The sequence below is a fragment of the Aquila chrysaetos genome, chromosome 2, assembly GCF_900496995.4.
Source record: "Aquila chrysaetos chrysaetos chromosome 2, bAquChr1.4, whole genome shotgun sequence".
Classification (NCBI taxonomy): Eukaryota; Metazoa; Chordata; class Aves; order Accipitriformes; family Accipitridae; genus Aquila; species Aquila chrysaetos.
In genome coordinates this window covers 15,364,552-15,388,779 of record NC_044005.1, presented here as the reverse complement: position 1 = coordinate 15,388,779, position 24,228 = coordinate 15,364,552, and the positions used below count along the sequence as shown (strand labels likewise).

At 42.5% G+C, this 24,228-nt stretch overlaps 1 long non-coding RNA gene across 1 annotated transcript; it reads right to left on the bottom strand.

Annotated features, from left to right (window-relative positions):
- Nucleotides 1–949: 949 nt before the first annotated feature.
- On the bottom strand, nucleotides 950–15,001 carry LOC115338676. The gene is made up of 4 exons (XR_003922497.2): nucleotides 13,379–15,001; nucleotides 8,626–8,684; nucleotides 3,200–6,905; nucleotides 950–2,653 (listed from the first exon to the last, which is right to left on the bottom strand). It is a non-coding gene; the product is annotated as an uncharacterized LOC115338676 (long non-coding RNA).
- Between the last annotated feature and the right edge of the window lie 9,227 nt (nucleotides 15,002–24,228).

Here is a 24,228-nt window from a genome sequence, read left to right as displayed (position 1 = left end):
GGAGCATGTGCAGATGAGGGTCATCTTCAAGTCCCCTCCGGACGGGAGCTCAGTGCCGAGCTGTAGACAGCACGTGGTTCCCTAACACACTGTGCTCTGCCAGGTCCCAGGTAGATGCATAGTACACAACTTCTGAAAGCACATAGTTTTACAACTCTCTACAGCAAAGGTCAAAACATCCATTTTATTCTGGAAATTAACATTTCAAGAAAAAATGGTACTGTTCTTATTAATGTTGTTGCTACATTCAAATTTAAGCAGCAATAAAAAGACACCAGTTCCAAGTGCTAAATGCCTAAAGCATATCCCCAGAAGCATTGAAGACACTTTAAAACTGGGACTTGGGCAGCCAGCTTTCTCCCAGTAATTATTTTCCACCACTTTACTCTGGGGTAGAGTGCACCAGTCCTTTCTAAAAGCACTATCATACAAATATATTTTGCCACAAGCAGACAAGGTCTTCACACTAAAATCTGCAACCCATTTCATATAAGCATAAATGTATTTACTGTAAAGTTACTTGCAAGCTCTTTATTTTGTTTCAAATATTTCACAACCCTGAGAATGTTACTAATAAAATGCTCATGTTCAAAACATGATGGACTTAAAACAAGGAGAAAATTATTTAGAAAATTTTTACTCATCCAGAGCGAACAATGCACTCTTTTTTTTCAGAAGGGTTTAGAAGGAAGATATAAGGCACACAATACATTTCAACATTTTAATTTAAAGATCACAATAAAGAAACAACTCTGCAACTTAAACAAAACACTCCTTTTCTCTTGTTCTCTGAATAAGAAGTATTCACAGTGATAATACAAGAACCTGAAGAAAAAGATACATTGATTAGATTAGATAAGCATGAACAGCAACAGAGATCAAACTTGAAACCAGCACACATATCAGCTATGGAGAGCTATTTTTATCATCTTTGATTTATACTCAGCGATGAGACTCAATTATGAGAAGCGGAAATATCAATTAAGTAGGAGAAAAATTTTATTAATGGGACAATAATGCTTTTCTTGCTGCTTGAGTTGTCCAGGTTTTTTTAGCCGGAGTAAAGCATCTTTTGAATTTTACAGAGAAATTAGGATCTCTGAATTCCTCTCCTCTGACAGTGAACTACACGCTACCGAGCCCTCAGTGCTGTTTCTGCAAGGAATAGATGAGTGCTCATTCACAACCCCAGCCCACTTTGCCATCCCAACTCAGCCCTTGCAGGGGATTTACAGCCTGGCCCTGGTGAGGTGCCGAGCTCACCCCAGGGTAGCTCACCCAGCTCCGTTGCACCTGCATATGGGAACACCAAGCTGGAAACCCCACCAAGAAGTGGAGCCATAAATATCTTCTAGCTATAAGTGTTGTAGCGTCGCGAGGCTTGGTTGGCTTTTTCCTTTTTTTTTCAGTTTTACATTTTAGACAGTTTACGCTTCCACTCTCAAAACAGATTTTACCCTAATAAAGGCTTTTATTACTATTATTCACCTGTCATTACACGGCATTAGACAATTAAGTAGCACAGCCTAACTTCCAGAGTGAGGAACGTTCCTGTTTGCTTTCAAATGGGAATGGAAAGACAACATAAACAAAACATTTCATTAAAATATAGAACTGCAGCTTTATTTATTTTAAAAAAAAAATTAAGCATTGCCAAGACTGCCACCTACGCTTAAAAAACTTTGCTATGAAAATTCACTGGCATGAGCAAAAAGAAAAAAAAAAAATATAAAAATCTATGGGCATGAAACAGTCTTCAGTCACAGTTTGATTGCCAGGCGATTGACAAAATAATTTGTACCCGTCGATTTTCATGAAGGAAATTTTTACAATGGATTTGCCAAGCAGATTTTTAATTTTAATCAGTAATGAAAAAATGACAACATGGATCACAACAAGACATCAGCCGTTAAATGGGCTTTCGCGATTGCTGTCAGGACGACTCCATTAGGCAGCCATACCTTTGTGGGCATCAATCACGCTCTTCAAACTCTTGTACATCTTCGAGATTTAATTAGACATTTAAGTTCTTTACTAGCAATTTGCAAAACTGTCACTTACTAGAAGTGCAAGACACCAAAAAAAATTTTAAGAGTGAGAGAAAGATTTCTTCTGAGCCTTAAGAGACTGTTTATCTAATTCCTGGGAGCAGTTTTAAAGCCACCAGTACCCTTGACTGAGTCTGACCAAAGCCTTTGAAGACTAATTGCTCCCACAGCCTGCAACCGAGCAGAGAAGTGCCTCAGACACAGCTGCAAGCTGCCTTAAACCGCTGTGCTGCAGCGAAGAAGCGCCGGGGAGGGAGGGTGGGTTTGTGCCTGTACGTATGCGCTCGATGCCACTTGCAGTCAGGTGTGGCAGAAAACACTTTCTCAACTTTCTGGAGGAACTGTTGCAATCTGGGTTGGGAAAAGCCTACAAACGTCTGAAATCGCTTCTTTCTAAACCATGTGCAAAATCAGCCCCCTGCTGTTATTTGCAATGGAGGGGTGCACCAGGGCACTGAGCTCCCTGGCCAGCGGGTCAACAGCTCCAGCGCTCACGGGGGAAGCACCCGTCCATCAAGCCATCCTCTTCCAAATCTCTGTGCCTCTGGGGGGTGTTGCATTGCTGGGACTGGCTCTTCTGTTTGCTCAGAGATGCCAGGACATTCCTGAAACAAACAGGGAACTTTTTTAGTGCTTTTTTAGTTTGTTTGGATGGGATCTTTGTCACCATTTCACCAAACAGGCCTTCACAGGTTTTGTGATGGAGGGTGATGGAGAAGGAAAAGCACTAGCTGAGAAAGTTTTAGGTTTTGGTAGATAACTTATTCTTCTCCAGATTTCCAAAAGCAAAATCTGTAGTCTCCTTTAAATGAACTTTAGCATACTACATAGCGTTACAGCGATAAATATAAAAGGTGGATTGTGAAAATGCTGTTACTCACCAGTGAAAAATTTGCCCTGGGCAAAGATGTACAGTAGAGAGTTATTTTCAGGCTAAAGTTTTTTTAATGGGATTTTTTTTTTTCTCGTTGGTGGTGAAACGAGGGGGCAGGGATGCTCAGTTTTCCTACAGATCTTCAGCAGAACGAGCCAGTGCATCAAACTTCAGCCATTAGCACATTAGAGCTATTTATTAGTCACTGGTCTGAACTGATAGGGGAAACATTTTCATATTTTGCAATTATGCCCTCACAAAGATTACCTGTTCTCACCTGCATAAACTCCTCATTGCTTTACCGAGGGAGACAGATGACTCTGTGTCTTATTATCCAGGCAAAATTAGCTCCTTGCATTCCCAAGCAACCACAATCATTGTCATGGCAATTTTCATGACTCTCCTGGGTAAATATAGTACCCGTTCACATCAGCCAGAGGGTGAGCTGTGGCAGGGTGACAAGATGGAGGCAGTCATATATTTAGGAGCATCAGGCCGGCGGCTGGGGGGGCAGTCACTGGGCAGAGGGGGGTAGCCAGGGCAGAGCCGCCGCTTGCCTGAGCTTCAGCCCTCCGCCACTGGTCTCCACCGGGCTGTGAAGAGCCGTGGTGAACACAGGCTTGTGTGAGGCTCTCTCTGACCCTCATGCTTCAGGAAGCACTCCTGCATGTGCAGCGTCCCTGGCACCGGGGACATCGGCAGTGGCAGGGTGACAGACGTCAGGAAAATCAAAGGAGACGTTTGGGCTCCGGGGGAGGAAGTCAGGGAGTTTCTCACAGTGCTCAGGGGGACGTGCCGCCCACGCCAGTCGTCCTGGCCAGAGAAGCAGCAAGCGCAGAGAAGGTGGGGAGGAGGAAAGGGAGTCATGCATCCCCCAGAAAACAAACTGAAAAGAAGATGCGAGGGGATCCTGCTTTGCACTGCCTTACTGTGCAGCTGGCACGAGCACGTGCCCGGTCAGCAGGTACATCTGGCAAATCAAGGATAACCAAGAGGATGTTACCTGCAGCAACTTTACAGTTTTGGTGTACCGGTTCTTTAAGGTACTATTACCAAATCCCTTTGATTATTCCTCAGTACCTCAGTGCTTCTGAACTGGAGAGCACGGGGGAGGACATGGACCTGCACTTGCACCAGCACACAGCAGTACACAGCGCACTGTCAGCCAGACCTACTGCAGAAATAAACAGCAACATAGCAGCAACACACCATAGCACTCTTCATCTTCTATGATCTTCCAAACTTCGTAGCTAATTAACCTCTACATTGCAGCTATGAGTCTGGTGGCTGGTAATAATATCAATATAAATGACTTTTCAACTGAGAATACTGAGGCTAACAAGAAACATGATGCCAGAGACCAGAGCTCAAGTGCTACACCCTGAAGTCTGACTCCATCTCACTGCTGTTTTTATAAACCACTTTACCTTTAAAAGGTGCAGTCTTTGTAAATAAATATGTGCATCCATGTGTGTACATACAAAGTCTCTTTCTCCCTCTTTTCATATATACTTACACACACACACACACACACACATATATATTGTAAAATCCAGCATTCTTCATATTAAAACTCTGCTCGCTTCAAAACATAGGGTCCTGTTACGAAGGCCATTTCCACACCAGAGAGACAGCAGCTGCAGGACCGAGACGAGCAGGACTGGAAAGGAGCGTGGCCCCACAGCCAGCGTGAGCAGCCCAAGGGCTATGCTGCTCAGGGGCAATGCAGGGCTATGGCCATGCTGCTGAGCTGCAGCGCGACGTGTGCCGAAGGGACCTGTGCATCGATGAAGCAAGGATTACTTCCCAGCAGCAGCACCAGGATAATTAAACCACCCTAAGCCCTAATGCCTTCCAGCACTGCTACTTTAGCAGTGTGCTTGCTCCTCTTTCCCAAAGCACTGCAGGCTCCCGCATGGTATTTTTCTGTCCATTAAAGCGTTAGGCGGAAAAGGTCAATGAGGTCACCCAGTCCATCCGTCCCCTTGGCAATACCTTCTTCAACTTCCTTATTCAAGCGCTGCTTGCAAGAGGTTTCCACTGACTCAATGCGTAGTTCATCTGAGTAAGGCTTAAACAAAGTCCGTGGGATTTGGCCACCGAAGTGTGGTGACAAGAGGATGCAGATGGCAAAGCCTCTTGCATTTTGGTGCCAGGCCAGCAGGGTGTAATGCAGAGGCCCCAGGAACACGTCATGAATCAGCCATTTCTCACTGGCCGGAGGCTTCGGGGAAGTGCTCCCGCCTGCCTCGGACCGTCCCACTGCCAGCCCCACCGCGGCCCCGTGACCCACACAGGCAATGGGCTCTGGGCTGGGGCAGCCTCCCCACCCTCCCACACTGATGAGCTGCCCAAGGGCTCCTCTTCCAGCTTGCAAAAATCACCGGGACTTTAGACTGCTAGCATGTTTTAAAGCTGTTTTGGCTCTTCAGAGCCACGCGCTCTGTCTTACAATGCGACATGAGTCAGACGTCTCTCTCAATGCCCCATCTGAACGTATATATTCCCATCTGTTTAAATCCTGTCCTTCCAGCTTTGGACACCTCAGTGCTTCCCATGTCTGCATGCTCTACAGCAAGCTAGTTTAGCCATTGATGAGGCAGAACCGAAGGAAGAAAAGGCAATAGCCTTTGTCAAAGATGCCCTTACAACTTCACCATGTTGTACATTATTGAGCTAAGAATCTCACTAATTTCTTAATACAAAAATGTTTGTGGCTATCTTGAAGGAAAGAAGCATAAGTTAACTTGATGCCTAGGATAAGACCTTGGTTTAGAAATTTCTCTTCTGGCTAGAAACTTGTAGTTTATTGGAAAAAATAGCTTGATCTGGAAATAATCCATTTAAATAGAAATTGTCAATGCTGCTAAAGATATTGTTTGAGCTCTTTTTTTCAGAGTATCTGACACAAAACCCATTGAAGATAATAGGCTTTTTTCACTGGTTTGGATGGACTTCATTCATGCAGCTCTTACCTCTTTGAAACACTTGAGACAGATATTTATACTGGTTTTACTCTAATTTTTCAATCTTCTAAAAATCAGGTTTGTACAGTAAAATTCTAGTCCCTTCTTATGGATTTTGCCATTTACTTTACTAACACAACCAAAATCTCATCCTTGGACTCCAGCAATTTTTAATAAACCTACACTAGCAGTTGAGCTTTATACTTCTGAGTGATGGGTGTAAACTAAATACTCAAAATATAAAAAGATCGTATGTAGGCCAGTGTTCAGCCTCAGCTAGATCAAGGAAAAGCTAAACTAATTCAATAGACCTAAAATTTGCAGTTTTACAGAGTCTCACTGGAGACTGTGTTTTGTAACTTCCATACACGAAGTGGATGAAGTGGCTCTAGATATATTATTTTCTCATCACATCTACAGACTAGCAGTTATACTCATTTCAGTGAAAGTCAGGATCGCATGAATGTTAGTCCTGTGTAAACTGTTCCAAGACAAACCTTGCTTCATTTTGGATATTGGTGGTAAATCAAAGCTCAGCAGAGGTGAGCTGAAAATTTATATTGGATGTATTGATGGATTTGTTTTTGTTAGCTAATTCAGTCTATGAGAGAATGAGCAATAGTCACCCAACAGAACCCCACATCTCTAGATTAAAGATACTTTTACACTCAGTTAAGGCTCTCTGATTACTACCAGCTAATTTCTAATGAGGCTGGGTTGTAATTTGCAGGTTTGCTTCAAGTCCAACTTCCTGCATCCTCAAAGCCAAGTGTTACATCAAAGAAGCCTCAAAATTCCCACTTAATTTTGACTTCCACTTAACTACTTGACTATCTGCCACTGCTCCCTCCCATTCCCACAGCTATTATTTATACAAACACACAGACATGCTTATGCTCCAGTGCCATTGGTAGCACAAGGATCTGTCACTGAGAAGGGCCTTCTTTTGATGTAGAATGGCTGCAGCAGAATTCATCCTTTCCCACAGGCTCTCCTGAAGTTTCCATTCCTGTGAACCTAAAACCAGAAGAAAAAAAAAAAAAAATGTAAATGCAAAAGGGAAGCTTTAAGGACTCTGGAACTTTCAAAAAAGCTATGGCTTTGTGTTCAGGAAAACCCAAATCATTAGGTTTCCTGAAGCCTCTGGCAATACCATGGGCAAAATATAGGTCCAGATCCTTGGCGGATGTTAACTGGCAGGGCTATGCTGCTTACCTCAGCCTCATCTGGCCCATTATGATTTCTATGCATTTTTTTTACATGTAAGTACCATTCATATCCAGGAGCATTCGGCATGTTTTCTTTTCTATATTCTTTTTCTCTGGTTATCTGACTCACTACCAAAACAAAGAAACTAAAATAACCCTACACACATGTCTATTGTATCGTATCCACAAAGGATTCTGTTATTACATATGCAGAAGCGGAACTTCTAGAAAATAAAACACGAAACAGTTTGAGTCTCTAAGGCCAATTACAACTACTCTGATTTAAAAGGATTATAGAGAAGCAGGCTCTGTGCAATAATTTCCAGTCTAATTACAATTTACAAAGAATCTTCATTGTTGTCAAAAATATTTAATGTGCCTTGGCATTTAGCAAATAATCTAATTCGAGGGGTTTTTTTTTTGGTCACACAACATGATCGCACACAATTCTCCAAGCTGTTTACAGTGAGCAAAATTATCCTTGAAGCTAGATAGTTAGATCCTTCTGAATTGGTAATCAAACGTGATTGTGATTGCACTGAATTTTTAGTGCTGTCACAAGTGTGTACTTACTAATCGCACAACAATGAGAATAGCTGCAAAACCCTAAGCTTTATGAATAAAATTCACCATAAGAGCAAGAAAGAGAGAGAGAGAATGACCAGTCTTTAGTAGGATTATTTGCTGTCTAATAGAGGTCAGAACCCCAATACAGTTTAACAATATAACAGGCATACACCTAAATGGATATGTCAGTTTTTACAGTATTAAATTATTTAGCAGTAATTACCCCAGCATGTGGATACTATAAATGTAGGTCTTATAAGTACGAGAAAATAGTCTGCTTTATTCATTCAAATTGATGGTTTGGCGGCTAGCTATAAAAGTACCGACAGTTGCCAGCGCTCTATGTTGTGTGCAAGCAAGAAGTGGATAGATACCTTCCTTGGTGGAGGGAATTTTAAAATAAAGCTCAGGACTAATGATAAACGTATGTAAAAAATAGCAAGTGGAGAGCTCTCCCTTTTCACAGAACCAGAAAGGTATAACTGGAGCACCGCAATGGGGTTGAAGAGACATTCCTCTGTGCAGACAGAGACTCCTAATTTTGGCTCCAGAAGAGCCCATGCTGAGTCTAACAATCCGTTCTATATTGGCTTTTCTGCAGAGATTTCCAATACAGCTGAGAGTTATGAAGATGAGTTTTAGAGGTGATAGGTCTGACTGGTTTGTAGAAAATAAAAATACCATCTATTGTTATGCACTGCTCAACCTTGATTCAAAGACCAACAGAAGAAAAGCTCCATTGACCAGATGCCAGCAACTGAGCCATCCACATTTCAAAGAGTATGTATGATGCAAGACTTACATTTGCAGCAAGGTCCTTTGGATTCTGCAGCAAACTCTACAGTCCGCAGCAGCTTCCTTCAGTATCTTCGTGCTGACATTTTAATTTATTAAATATAAATCTGAATTATACAGTTATTAAAGAGGCATCTGCCTTGTTTATTTTGACACTAGAGTCTCACCTTGAAGAATATGGGATGTAGTTTGCAGTAACAAGATAAGCATTTTATGAGTCGTTTCCCTTAAAAAGACAAACAGTGAAATAATGTGAATTCAGCTGATCCAACAAGATCCTGTATATTTAAGTAACAGTGATGGTATTTGAACATTCATCTTTACATTAGAGAGCTAACAGCATTTAGGAAGAATTTCAAAATTCATAGTGCTCAGCAATTATTCCAGGTTGTCATTAGATTCAGGAAAACAGCACTACATCATTTTATGCTCAACATAATCTTCACTAACATGAAGGAGTCTCGATATACTCTGTGATAAATTCCAGGTGTGTGAGCTACGATTTGGATCCTTTGAAAAACAGGAAAAAAGTAGCTATGTTCTTTAGTCAAATGAATGGCAGCTCTCTGTAGGCAAATGGGTGAAATTAGATATTTCACAGCAGACTTGAAAATAAAGAACTTCAGTTCAGTAGTTTTGTCATATCAGACAAACTGTTCTCTGACTCAGTATCATGATATTTGCATTTATTACAAAACTTCTGCATACCAATTGTGTTGCAGATGCTAAATCATGCAGAAGAATCTTATAAACCACACAGATCCATTCAGTGGATGGGGATGGGGTACATGTTTATCCATTTGTAAAAAAAAAAAAAGATAAACATAAAATAGATAGCAGGCATTTTGTTGTTATGACAATTTGGCATCTTCTGAGCAAATGTATTTGCTTACTATATATACATCTTCAAGCTGTCAAGTAATTGGACAACCATTGCCCTCTCCTCATATTACAAGTTTGATTAAAATGGCAGAGGCCAGATGCCCAGCTCACTCACAGATTCTTTAATTAGAGGGTCTCCTGAACCTCCGAACCACTTGAATGAAAAAAAAGAGCAATTAACACTTTTCCAGGGCTTCCTTCATCCATCTGTCACAGCACAGGTGAAAAAAAAAAAAAAAAAAAAAAAAAAAAGAAAAGAAAAGGAAGAAAAAAAAAGATGATAATGGATCGTTTCTCCAGAAAACACTGGACTCTGAGTGTGCTCCTCCAGCCAGTCCATCAAAAACATCCCTCCCTCCCCCTGCAGAAAATGAAAAGCCTCGAGGTTTTCAAATATGCTAACTGAACAGTACATCGTCTAGGGGAGAAAAATCATGTAGAAGCTACACAGACGGGCACAACATGTCTTTAATCACCCCCGTTTCCATCAGGCAAGAAAGCCTCACAAAGCTCGGCTGGTTAGATGCAAGGGCTTGACATGTGAGGGCATCCACTTCCCACCCCCATGCTGCCCCCCCAGCCATCCGCAGTATCAAATGAGATCTGTTATCAGCCTTAGTTAGATCATAATGAAATAATTGCAGGACTCAGCTGAGGGTGACTGCAGTGTAGTGAGGTGAATTAATTTTCCCACCACAGCAGGGCATGTCAGATCTGGCCACGAGCAGGTCAAGCCATTATTTTTTGTGGGTGTGTGAAAGTGATTGACTGGATTTCTGCACTTTGGGAGGGTTTGTGGAAGAAAAACAAAGGTGTACCTCAGCCATGCTTTATCCTTTAAATGGCAGGCACAAATGAAAGTAAAACAGTTCATAAATTAACACAGAAAGAAACTTTCTATTCAGGTTCAAAAAGAAACCTCATGCAACTTATGCAACTTTAGAAATTTCATCAGGCATCTGTAAAACGTGCATTTCAAGCCACTCCAGGGAAGATGCTGGGTTTTTGGTTTGGGGGGTTTTTTGAGCGTTATAGTAAGTTTATGGCTAAAATGTTAGCAATATGCAACTTTTAATGATCAATATCACAGCTCCCACTCCCATAAACGGGACTGCTACATTGAAGATAAAACATTTAGTATGGCTCAGAGAGGTATTTTCGATCCAAATACTTTGAAACATCATACTGAGGGCCAAACAGCACATTATGTGCTCAGTAAAACTAACCAAACGTCTATTTTTCCCCCGCTATTTGGGGGTAGGGACAATTGTGATTTTCAAAATTTCCTCTGTTCTCATAGGTTATGAAAATTGTTGCTTTTGTGAATTTTGGTAAAAGCAAACAGCTTTTTATTTAAAAACAGCTACTCTTTTTAATCAGAACTCACGTAAAACTTAGAAAGGAATGCTACCTTGCAATTCTGATTTTCCTCTTAAGAAGAAACTACTTGAAAGAAAAATAAAATTTCTACAGACATTTTTCTCTGTACTTCCATATCAAATTTTTACATGCTATTAGCTCAGCATTTACATTCACCAGCAATAAAAGAAAAATGTGGAGCCCTACTATAGTGCTATATTATTTTGTAAAGATTTTTTTGTGTTTTTTTTAAAGTAGGTACTACTGAGGGAAAAGCCTGTCTGAGTTGTATGGTTGTGTTGTACAATTCTTCCAAGAATCGTGCTGTGAAGAAGTCGTCTTCACTGAAGCCATCCTCAGAATCTGCTTCGACTCACAGAAATCCTCTGGCAATTTCCATTGTGGCCATGAAGAGGAAACACAATGTCTTGCCTCAAGAAAAGGAATATGCTCATTGAGAAAGTTCACCAGCTCTTGCAAACTACTAGAGATGATTGGAAAGACGACTACTTGGAGACCAGTGGAATCTTACAGAGGAATTAAATTAGGTAATTGAACAGTATGATTTTAATATAAAACACTCAAGGCTGAAGTGACTACTAAAAACCAGCATTAGGAAGAAAAGACACCTGCACTACAAACCTTCGGGTTTCCCCTCATTTTCCTCTTGAATCTATAACTAATGAGAAACAGGGTGATAGTTACCTTCTGTATTCATTTTCCACCGGTGGATGGGGGGGAGAGGCACATTTTCAGAGGTGACTTTGCTAATTCCTTTCTGTTTCTTTTTTCCCATAGCATTTAGAAAAAGGGAAGGAGATGAAGGAAGGCAGCATTACTCAGACTTCTCTTGTTAAAAATAAATGAGATGAGAAAAAAACCTGTGCAAACATCTATATAAACCCCAAGCTGTGCTTTCTTAATTACAGGGGAGGCAGAAACACCTCTAAAATACCCCTAGCAATTATTCACCTATCTTTCTTTTTAGCAACTTTCCTGGTCCAGTCACCTCAGGGGCTCCAGTGCAACTTCCTGACAAGCTGAGTGAGAACAATGTGATTATTTAGCATCAAGAGAATACAAAACCTAATACTACAGCACCTCAGCTGAAAAAACACATAAAAAAATACATCCCTCATGAAATACTAAAACCAGCTTATACCAATATCTGGACTGCAGCAGGAGGTACCAACAGCTCTTCCTCAAAGAAAAAGTGGACAGTGAAGGATGACACTCTCAGACTTTCAAGTCCCACTTTGTTGTGCTTCAGCCTAAGGTGTTGGCTCATTTTTACTCCTGATGCATGCAAACTGCATCATTAGAGACAGCATATATTAATGCCTCATGAGAAATTGTATGTCGAACCACTTTTGGGGAGTATTCTTTCTCTGTAGTGTCTTTTATTTTCTGGCTCTTTTATATATCTGTATCTACAAGATATACATATGTATGTATATATGTGTGTGTACATACATACCTTTCTCTCCTATGTCTCCTCACTGATGAGCCTGTCCATCTCTTTTAGTAACCCTTGGGCTGCCACTCCCAGTCCCTCAAACACAGGAACCTCTCTGCGGCTGAGTACACTTTGGGGACAGAGGAAAATACCAGACTCTGGTCTGAAGCACTGATAGGAGTCCATGGAAGATTTTCTGGACAGCTGTGACAGCAAAGGGACAGGAGAAAAAGGTAAGGAGACAGCATTTTCTTGAGTGGGGAGGAATGAACAGTACTCTAGCAGATGCCCCCATGAAAGTATTTTCTGGGCTGGCATAACTCACAGCAACACAGAGCTGCTTGATAGTGCCTGGAAAGTCAATTTTTCCCTAGGCAGCCCAAAACTGGGGAAGTAGAAAGTGGCCTTTTACCCATTCATTGTCCTTTCTTAAATGTCTGTTTCAAACTGTGTTCCTCTGCTCTGTTTCCTGCAGCTTCCCGTCAATGCTGCCCATGAGATGGAAACCTCCCCTGCCTCCGCAATCTGCTGACAAAGCACAATAGAAAAAAGCTGTTCTCCAGGGTACACACCTGTGTTTTAACACACCACCTTGTCTCCCTCCCTCCTCCCTCCCACTGCCATCCTCTGATGTCTCATACACAGAATTTCCTTTGCCTGTGACTGTAAGACCCTCCGGGCAGGGACCTTGTCTTTTTGTGTGTTTGTAAAGTGCTGCTCCTTTCCCTAGAGTTCAGCCCTTCGTTGTTATTCCATCTCTTCAACAACACAGAGCTTTACTCCCTCTCTGACATAAAATCCTACTTTAAAAATGCTTTCATACCGTTGTGGGTCTTGAAGCTCCAGTAGCAGCAAGGCAACGTGTTCTATAAATGGCACAAATGCTGATTGGTAATATCATGTGTTAATTGGCAATATCTGCCTTCAGTAGGCTCTGCAATATGTGTTATATCACCCTGACTAGTTACATACCCATGATAGTAGGTATTAACTATTTGCAGGATAAATGTGTGCTCCTTTGAAGGAAGCATGTGAATTTAGTATTTTGTTTAATTAGCCTTTATGGCCTGTCAAAAGCTGGAAAGTGAAGAGAGCATCCATCGAATGTGACATACTGTCAAAACCAGGCAAAGCAAGTATTGTCTCCCCCGCTGTACAGTTCCCTCAGAAACATCCCCTTGAGATAATCATCTTAGCAGTATCAAACTCTTGGCAACCCTGACCTGATCCAGAGCTCACAAAAGGCAAGAGGAGTCTTCCAGAGACTTCACTGGTTTTCAAGCGCATCGCTGTTGCTCCTTTGGTCTTAGCAGTTAGTCAGGATTCAGTTCCCCCCAGGACTGCTCTAGATGAGAAAACAGTGACACAGTACAGTGATCCGATCCCTAGGTTGTGTTTTGACTTCTCCTTTTTTCGCCAAGCCAGAGGTGTGTTTCCCTGAACACGGAGGGGGTTTCTGTACACAGTGTCTGTACCCAGAATTCACCGTCCAGCACCACCGAGCTCCACACCCGAGACCCTTGGTCCCACTCCTGCCGTCCCGGCTCTGCTCACAAGTGCTTCTCCTGGATTTTGGGTGGCTTTGCTGCCACCGGACGCTCAGCAACTGCAAATCCAATATCCCATCCCCTGTGTGCCACCAAGGAAATCCCCCTGCCTACATGCTCAGCTCTGACCTGGCATGTGCTGTCTGAAATCCCTCCATTGTCTCTGCTATTTAAAGAGGCTCAGTTGCTTCTTCTTCAGAGCCTGAAAAGGAGTGTTTGGCAAACCCGCTGATTATAATGAGATCTATTATTGTCTTTGGATCAAAGGCTCACTTGATGGCAGCTATTAGCACATTTCACCATAACAGTAATTTAAAGGTGACCACAGGCATCTTCTGTTTACTCCTCAACAGTACCCCCGCTTTCTTCCACCCAGATTGGTGAGGTTTGCGGGCACATACTTGACCAAGAATGAACCTGGTGTGTGTCTTCACTGTCAAGAAAGGTGTAGGAGGGGGAAAAGAGAATCTCGGTATCATAATCCACACTGTTTCCTTGCAAATTCAGGTGGAATAAAAGCTTTAGTTTTCATCCCTTTGTAGGCATCGCTGTAATCTCTTCACTTACACAGCCGGCTTTACCTAACTGCCATCCAATATAAATGAAAGCATCCAGTTCACCACAACAGTATAGCAATATATCTAGCACCCATTTTTTACCTTGCCTAAACCACTATTATTGGGGGGAATTACTGGTTTTACTACGCTGGCCTGTTCCACCTGAGGGAAGTCAACTCCATCCTTTCTCCTCTCCTTCCACATACTCTTCTCCTGCAGCTGGTTTAACCTCCTGGTTGAAAACAAAGCAGAACTTTCTTCTAACAGCTGAAGACTTAAATTAGGCTCTTTCTGAGAGAAAAGGCAAGCCGGAAACCTACTCATTTTAATAAACGGCCAAATTTTACCTTACACAGGACTGAGCTGATAATCAATTGATAATACCTGAGAGTAATATCTGATTTATAATACTGGTATCACAGATTAGATTTTCCAGGCTGTCCACTTGATGCACAGGAGAATGCCAGGTCTCTGGCATGTCATTTTTCAGAATAGGCTCCTGATAAGCAGTGCTGTATGTTAAAAACCATTAAACATGCTAACATCTTCTTCTATCTTCCAAATATCTACTAAGCCAGGTGCAGAGGCACATGGCTGAACCTAACATCCTTTGCAAGGTATTAACCACTATTTATTATAGGACTAGAAAAGATGAAATAAGCAAAATGAAACACTTGCACTATCTCCAAGAGCAATGGTTTCATTCTGTCTGTTTGCATGACCTATAAAGAAATTTCACGTAACTATTCTTGTCAATCATCTTCAAATAGCTCAGCCCTGCCCTTTCTGCGTCGCTCTGCCTTCTCTCCATTGTGCTCGCAATCACTGCTGCCACTCTTACAGCTATTAAAGCAAAACATTCAACCACAAATTGTTAGTATCTGCAGTTAAACATATACTCTCTCTTTTCTATTTCCTGGAACTACCGTGTATGTAGTTTATTTTTTATAATGGTTTCCAATTAAATATCACTAATTCAGTCTTAACATCTCATTTTTTACTTAACTTCAAAGGCGACAAAGCAACTTATACACCAAATTAATTATGTCTATTATCACTTAAAGAAATCCACTTAATTCTGTCAAGCCTGGCAAATGATATAAAAATGTTGGTTTGATAATATTAACATCAACAACTTAAACTGTATTTAAACTGAGGAGGAAGAAAATAGAAATAATTAATTGCTCATCACAAATCTGCCCAATATGGAATGCCATGTGGTTCTGCTTTTCTAATAAATTAGTTCGCCTTCGCTGCACTATTCTTTGTGAGGTATATAAGTAGTTAAAGGAGCATATTGAAAAATGAACAATCAGGCTAACGAGGAAAGTGATTAAAAGTTATTAAAACCAGAGCCAAAATACTGAGGAAGATGTAGAAGTTTTGAAATGTTGTCCCATGTAAGCAAGACCAGAAAGTGTTCACCTTTTCCCTTCTATTCTTCTGTTTGTATTCCTCCCCTACCCAATATGAGGAAATTCTATGACAAAATATAAAACAACAAAGCAACAAAGGAGAGGAACTGGGACAATCACATTGACTTATGCGCTAAAACCCATGAAGGGAGGGACAAAAGTCAGGCGATCTCGGACGTCCAATGTTACGGACACTTGCACTGTGATGAGTTTACTAGGGCTCTGCGCGGGAAGCAGGTGTGTCCGAGCAGACCCCAGTCTCTTTCTTTACATCGCACCAGGGCCAAGCGTGGGGGGGAGCAGCTACTAGCAGCCAGCACCCCTCCTCGCTCCGCTCCACCCGGGGCGCCTGGCAGCCAAAGGGTTCAGCGGACACCGGCACGGGTGGGTGTCACGGCAATCTAAACAGACAGAGCAGAAATGAATTTCACCACCAGAGATTAGCTAGCAAATTAAACTCAACCTCCCTGACGGAAAAGCGCAGCGATGGAAAGCGCCTAACTTCGCCACGTTCCTGAGAGCTGTCCCTGCCCACGGTGCCTCTCCGACACCGGCTCCTTCAGCCCCACTGAACCCAGTGACAGGGGACATCTGATTTTTTGGCTGGGCAGAAGCCAGGAGGAGACCGTGCACTGCCGGTGCAGCCCCTAGAGAAGGGACGAAACCTCAGTGAAAGCCACGTTCTGCGAAAGCCATGTTCTGCAAAAGCCTCCCACAAAACAGAGAGCCAGATCCACCACAAGTGAAGTCCATCACTGTTTACCCAAAGGGAGCAATATTGACTTACACAAAGTGATGGTCCAGAGTCCCACATTTATTCCCAGGGCACAGTCTCATTTAGGTGTTCAGTTAACCCCCAAAAATAGGCACTTCATGGTAAGCATTTGCAGAATGAGGCACTATTTACCTGTTTTCTGACGCCAGAAAATCCTCCTCTCGGTTTGCCTGTCCACATTCTCACACATTTTTCTCACTTTATCTTCTAAGGCCATGTTAGCTAAATGCATACCATGACCAGAGCTAGCTTCCAGGGTGATCTTTCTGAGGGAAATTTTGCAGTTTTGAAAGAACCAAAAATCCACATCAGAGTGAAGAGTGGAGGCTTCAAAGCTGTGTGTGGAAAAGAAAAATTCAAGCTACTACTGTAAATGATCGAAACGCTTTCGTTAGAAGTGCTGAGTGCAGGGAAGCCCAAGCACAGACACCTCCAACTCAGCTATGGCCCTACAACCGGAGCAGGCTGCCCAGGAGCCCCAAAACCTGCTCCCACAGAGGTGGGCCCAGCACTGGGAGCTGCAAGGGCACCGTGGGGCTGCAGGAGGGACACAGCAGCAGCAGGGATGAAGTCCGGGACCACCCCAGCCCAGAGAGCCCAGAGGGTGGACGGCAGAGAGGAAGCAGGGAGGAGCCAGGCTGGTTTGGATGGAAATCTGCTTTGCTGTCCAGTCTTGAAATCGTTTGGAAGATGTGTTAGAACAGGCCTGTTCTTTTGAAATGCCTCAGTGCCAGCAAACAAGTGTGTTTTTAACAGTATAAATGTTTCAGCACAAAAGCTTTGACCAGATTCACAGAGGAGCACAGTCTGCTAAACGTCCTCCTCAGCAGTCGATCTATAGGATATGAGAGTCTACTTTAGCCAGAAACATAAAAGCCCAGTTTCTTAATTTGTGCTGTCACAGCTCACACCTTGTACCTTTAGAGGTCAACGTCCAGTATTTAGCCAAGACAGCAACGTGTAACAAGACCTCTGCTGATCACTGAAATCCATATATAAGCCTGCTCCAAAGTTCAGAGAAGATGGCAGGAGGTTTTCCATCAGCCTCAGTATACACAAAGACCTTAATGAAGAGCGTGGATGTTCCCAGACAGTTTTCACACATTCATGACTGTTTTTCCACCCACTCAAAGGACTGATTTTATCTTGTATTGCTTGAGTCCAACCATGAGATGTACTGATTGGAAAATCTCAATGCATGAAAGAGGAACATCTGCTAAACAGGGATACAGGATTCTGCCCTGACTCAATCCCTTTGCTCCACTTCAGCATTGAAAAGGGGATATCATGCCTCCATTGCTTGCCAGTACTGAATTCCCAAAGCAAAGGAATATTTTCTGCTAGCATAAAACCCCCAGAGGCATTTCCTGATGCTAAACTCACCTCCTTCCCTGCAAGGCAGAGAAGGAAGGAGACATGTCTGGGAGGGTGTTTGGGGATATAATCTCCATTTTGTCACCAAAACCTCAGTGGCAGAGATTCCCTTAGCAGCTGTTTCAAATCAGAGCAACAAAGAAGCATCTAACTCACTTGGGGAAAGGACAGCCGGGAAATTCGAGAGTCTTCTACCAAGTGGGTGCTGGAATAGAAAAGAAATTGGTCTTCTGCATCTAGTGTCCTTCTGCCAGCCTCTACCCTCAGGAAAGACAGCAAAACTGAACAAAAATCACCTATAACATAGAGCAATAGACATCGATAATTTACTAACCACCTGGAGGACAAGAGATTGAAGCTCTTGGACCAGCAGCGAAAGCTAGGTGCAAAGTCAAAGCCTTTCTCCTTGGCAAATGCCCAACAAGCAGCTATTTCTGACTTGCACACGCAAAGTGTGTTTATAACTTTCATGCAAATTCCTATGCAAAAGAGGGGCTGCACACCAAAAATTACCTGTCGCCACTTTCCCCCATCGTCCCTGCTGGAGAGCGCGGAGCTTGAGAGATCTTGTCCAGCCCCACTGGGAGGCTTTGACGAGAACTCTTTTCTAGCACACGGTCCTAAGTGGTATCAAAAATAGTAATTCAGCCATCTCTAAGCAAACAAAAACAGAGTCTGTAAGAGACAAGAGGCTGCCAAATCTGAAGTGATGCATGTAACGTTTTTCTTTCAGGAAGAAGGGATGTTTTCTCTTTCATCTGTTTTCTGTTTGTTCATTTGGTTTCATTCATTTACAAGAGTCTCCTTTTAACCAAAGGGGAAAAAGTTGATGTTTATTTACATCCTCTCTGCATAATAAGGCCCTGGCCCTTACACACATATGTGTAGTTCTGCTTAAGTCAATGGGATTACTCGCCTGAGGAAAGTTAAATAAGTTCCAAAGTCCTTGAAGGAGCAGGGCACAAAATAGCTACCTATTGACATAAAATAGCTACCTATTGCAGAAACCCAAATAATCAGATTCAGCAGTTGTCCCCCTTTTTCCTCATTTAATCCATAAAGTTGTGCTCTGTTTTTTTGTTAAATCAACACAAAGTTATCATCGGAGCTAAGGAGGCAGCATCCAGTCTGATTTCCACGCTGCCCGACATGCAGCCCTTTGTTATAATCATCATAATAATATTAAATAAAAGATAAGGACCGCTGTCAAAAAGTTAATCATCAAAAGCTGGAAATCACATAGTGAATCTGTCAGTCGTCTGAACTGGACGGGGTCATGCAAATGAAAGGGAAAGAATGCGCAGTCCGCAGACGATGCTTACATGCTAATAAAAACCAGCCAGGCAAAAACATATATGCACAAGACTGAGCAATTTGTCACCCTGGGCTATCATGGCTGTTCCCCTGCCTATTGTAACAATGCCAGCATTCAAAATAGTCAGAAAGGAGCTTACAGGAGCTGAATGCCAGCACATGTGTTTTTCCAGCTGGAGCCGAGTCCTGGACCAGCTTCTGAATTCTAGTTTAAGTTTCTTACTCTCTCCCTCAAACAGGAAAAACACATAATGCAAAGACTGAAAGCCCTAAAATAAAAATGTTGAAGAGAAACTAATGCTGGAAAGAGTCCTAAAAACATAGCTGCGAATTTGGGAGTGTTAACCATCCCCCTGCTGCACACATACCTTCCTCTCCATCGAGCCTCGCCGAGGCTCACTTTCCTGCGGTGCTGGAGCCCGGGGACTGCAGAACCCCCGGCACCCTCCCTGCCTTGCACCCACAGCCCAGCATGCCCCCGGCCCTACCAGGGCTCTGGGACTGGGAAGGGCTTTCTAAGTTTGCCTCAGCCTGGCATTGAACACTACCTCTGAAAACTTTCAAATGCTTCGGTTCTTCCACTGTTTTGGTCTTGCAGTATTAATAGAGCTTTCCTCTCAGCCCCTCGCCTTCTTCAGCAGGAACAGTTTAATGCTGTGCAAGTGCTTGTTTAAAAAAAAAAAAAAAAAAAGACAGCTTGCAACCCTCTCCAAAGTTTACAGTCATCTACTCCAGGCATAATCATTTCAAACTCTGCAGCACTTCACATTTGGTTAAAACCACTTCAGTTTAGAAGTGATTAGAGGTTGAAGATTTGCAGTTTAAAATTTAAATTAAACTGTTTAAAATTATTGGAACACTTCACACATTTAAAGCAAATAATTTTTTTTTTATATTTATTTTCTTTCCTTCCCAGTAGTTCTGCATTTTCAGTAGCGAACTGCAGAGCAGAGGCAGCTATTAAAGAATCAGGAGGGAACAGAAGTCAGATTTAGGCTTTCAAATCCCAGTAACTTATAAAAGGGAAAGTTGTGAAAAGGACTCTGTTTCCACAACAGCAAAGACAGCAAAAATATCTGTAGATACACAGGGAGAGAAGCATGGGAATGGATAATAATAGTGTGTGGTTTAAGGCTTGTGCTAAAATATTACTTCGGATCATTTGCAGCCAAATTCCTTCATTTATAAAACGCCTATAGCAGAGGCAAATGAGCACCCTGTACTCCTTTATCATTTCATTTTAGCTTTCTAAGATTTCATGTTTTCGTTAGAGGAATTAACAGGACAGTAACAATAAATCCTCCTCTCCAAATGAATATGCCTTTTTCTTCCACTCCCCAAGACACAGACGACATCCCCAAACTCATCCCTCCTACAAATTTATGTGGCACAAGGCGTTATCCGCGTTTGACCTGTGAACTAAACTGCTGTCCGTTTCACAGAAACGACTCCCGAGTTCCTCCCAAGCAGCACTGGCGTTTGTGCCGAGTCGCAGCTCCCCATTCAGAACCAGAATCGCACCGCGCACGTACGCAAAGCAGAGCCGAGCCGAGCCGAGCCGAGCGAGCCGTTACGCAGGGCACAGCCTTACGCTTCCAGCTCGAAAGGTCTGACAAAGCAAGGCGAAAAATAAAATATTTCCTAGTTTACATCACTGCTGAAACCAGGCAATCCCCGCTCTCGGAGGGGCTGGGAGGGAGGGGAGGAGAGCAGCTTCCCAGACGCTTCAAAAACAGCTCCCTCTTCCAGTTTTCCATCCCCCGAGGCAGGGCCGGGCGTGGGGCCGGGCAGAGCCGGCGGCTCGCCGCCCAGCTCCGGGCTCCCCCCGCCGCGGCCCCGCTCCTCTGCCGCAGCCTCGCCGCCCCGCTGCTCTGCGGGGCTGGCACCGGCCTTTGTGTGGGCATGAGCCGCGAGCGTGGGCTGCTTTTGTTCCTTCCGGCAGGGAAGGAGGTGGAAGGGAGGACGGCCCTCCCGTGGAACTCCTCAAGTGCCCCCAAGAATACGTTTCACTATACTTATCACCCGCTTTCAGCAGTGTTCCTCTGGCTTCAAAGATCAGCGACGGGCCTCGACAGTTAGCAAAGCCGGTTTTTTCGAGTGCTTGAGCTCCTTAGTATTGCCGCAGAAAAAGTGAAGAAACATAGAAGTAGGTGAAAATCAAACCCGAGACACACGGCGTCATGTTTAACAAACCCATCAAAAGCAGTTTGCATCCCTCTCTTACATATCCTTCCTGTTATCATTAGCTAACAAACCACATTTCCTCGTTAGGTTCATTGGCAGCTGTATACGTACATGAGAAATGAGATACACAGGTTGTATCAGACCCCTGTACTAATGATTCATATGTGGGAATACTCATCTAAAACAAAACAAGGCGGGGGGGGGGGGGGCAGGAAAAAAAAAGAAAAAAGTTTGTTTCTTTTCAAGTACCCACAAGTAATACTCAACACTTGTACATTTGGTATTCAAATCTTTTATGATCTTTGTATTAAAACTTCCTACTTGCCACATGCCTTTTTAAGCAGTACTAGTCTTTGACACACACACTGAAATCTACCCAGTGTGTTAAAGTTATTGAACTGTCGCGAGCTTCCTGACAACAGTGCTGTGCTAATGCCAGTTTTGATTCCACTGACATTAATCTTGGTAGGGCTGAGATGCTGTTAATACTCACTTCCTAAGCGAGGTAACCCCTTCAAAGGCTGACACACACCACCTCGCCTTGTTCATCAAATATATAATCTTACTAAATGCTGTAATCTTAAATCCCAACCTAGAGTAACTAGCAGTGCTTACATTATCATTTTTCTTTAAAGTTCATCTAAAGGGAAAAAAAAATTATCTATTAAAGAATTGCAGATTTCAAAAACCACACAATCAGAACTTAGGACCAACACCTTCTCCATATACTGCACCAAACTGCTTATTAAGCTTTAACATTAACACAATCTAAGATTATTCCTGCCTTTCTGCCAGTCCACCCACGCTTCCATGCACACAACACACATGAATCTTCCAGAAGGTCCCATTGAAATTTTAAAGAGCTCTTTTTTTTCCCCATTTGACAACTCTACATCCTCAAATTAAAAAGGGGGAATGTAGTTATAGCATATGATGTAGAAGGAATTAAAAAAATGGCCCTTCATTGCCAGTGCTACTCAATGACAGCTCATTTTCTTGTGCCAATAGGAAGAACAAGATTAGAAGTGACTCTAATTCTTACCCAGACTCCAGGCCGGTGAAAGTCAAGTTAAAGAAATAAGGCGCTCAGTCTCTGGAGGGCAAGGGTACCAGTCACTTATTTCTTATGAACACTTGCTGACATGTGCACTAAGCATAATAATAATAATAATTTTATTTATAAAGTGCTCCCCCAGCGAAGTGCTTGCGGCATTGTACAATATCATAAAGGCAACTTAAAATACATTTTAAAACATAGGAAATAATGGACCACCCTCTAATAATAATAATTTTTATTTAGAAAATTATGACAAGAACACTGGCCTAATGCTAGGCACTCCCATCACCCACAGCAGAGGAGAAAGGAGGAAAAATGAGGAGAGGAGAAGAGAGGAGAGGAAAAAGAAAGGGAAAGAGAAAGAGAAAAAAGAAAGAAAAAGAAAAACAAAAAAAAAGAAAGAAAGGAAAGAAAGAGAGAATGAAGAGGAAAATCTCTTCTGGTTTTGATTTACAAGTTTTAAGGCTCCTAAAGCATCTGGGTTTAAAAAATCACACATTCGATGTAGGGCTGTTTTCCTATGTATAATGAAAATCATAAGGGAATAATATGACTAACAAATTGCAGTCAGGTAGTTAATTCTCAGCTCCTGTTAGCTGGCACTGATGCTTCAATTTTCCAGACTAGCTTGAATTACTTAATTTCCTAGCTTTTGCTGTTGTAAGTGATATTTCTTATAATGTTAATGTGGGAGCAGTTGGGTATTTTTTTTTCCTTTCATATATTTTATGTATGTAAAACTTTTAATTAATGTTTATTTAGGGATAAAAAGAAGAGTTTTTGCATCACGGGAATGGCCAAATTTATCGCACATGCTAATCTACTAGTGTCAGCAAAGTTACCCTGGGGATACATTTGGCTCTATGTATCACACTATCATATATAATTCCAGTAACGAGCATCTCCTGAGGAATAAGAGATAGCAACCAGAAAGAGAACTGGGAAGTTCAGGGTGGGATGCTGGAAGGTGCTTTGACAGAGCCTGCCACTGGACGGCTTCTCCCTGTGCTGGTGTGGAAGGGGCAGTAACCCCGGTGCACCTATAGCGCTGTCCTGACCGAGACCCCCAACCAGACCCTGAGGCTGCAGCTCTGCTCACAAGCCAGGGCTCTGCATACGGTGGAGCAAAACTGGATTTGTGCTTTTTTTCAGGAGGCCACCCGTGAAGATTCCCACCATGATTATCACACATCCAGACTGATTCTGCAAAGCAGGTTCAGAACCACCAAAACTTTTGGCTAAGTAGGACTGGGAAGGTCAGAAGGAAGAAAGACTCCCTTGCTAGGCACAATCAGAGAGCATAGATCAGATTCCTAATTAGGACGCTACTAATTAGTTTGAAAGGATGGATATGCTTAACAAGAAACTTCTGCTGAGTGTCCTTGTACACTCCGCATTTCCTGCGCCATCAGTGTTTTTGCACCCACACTTAGAGGTTAAGATTTTCAACGAAGACTCAGAATAGATTCATTTTAATAGAAGCTGCTGAATAACTCTCCAAATTTGCTTTGAAAATTTCAACAACAGTGTCAAGGAACCCATCTAGTCAGTCCGTACACTCCCAAGAGAAAGGATTATAGCTTTACTTATATTTTGGACAACCCCAAGCAACTCTTCGTACTTAGCAAATACAAACACATTCAGATAGGATTGACTGGTCTCGCATTCTCAAACGTGCATATGCACCCAACAGGCAGACAGTTCTGCTCAGGAATAGAACTGAAATTATTATAACCAACTCACCACTTGATTTTTTTAAGCCTTTTTCTGTGCCCGTTGCACCTTTTCACTGAGTAGATTTATTTTGGTCTTTAAATTGTATTTTCCTCATTGAATTTCCTCGTTGCATG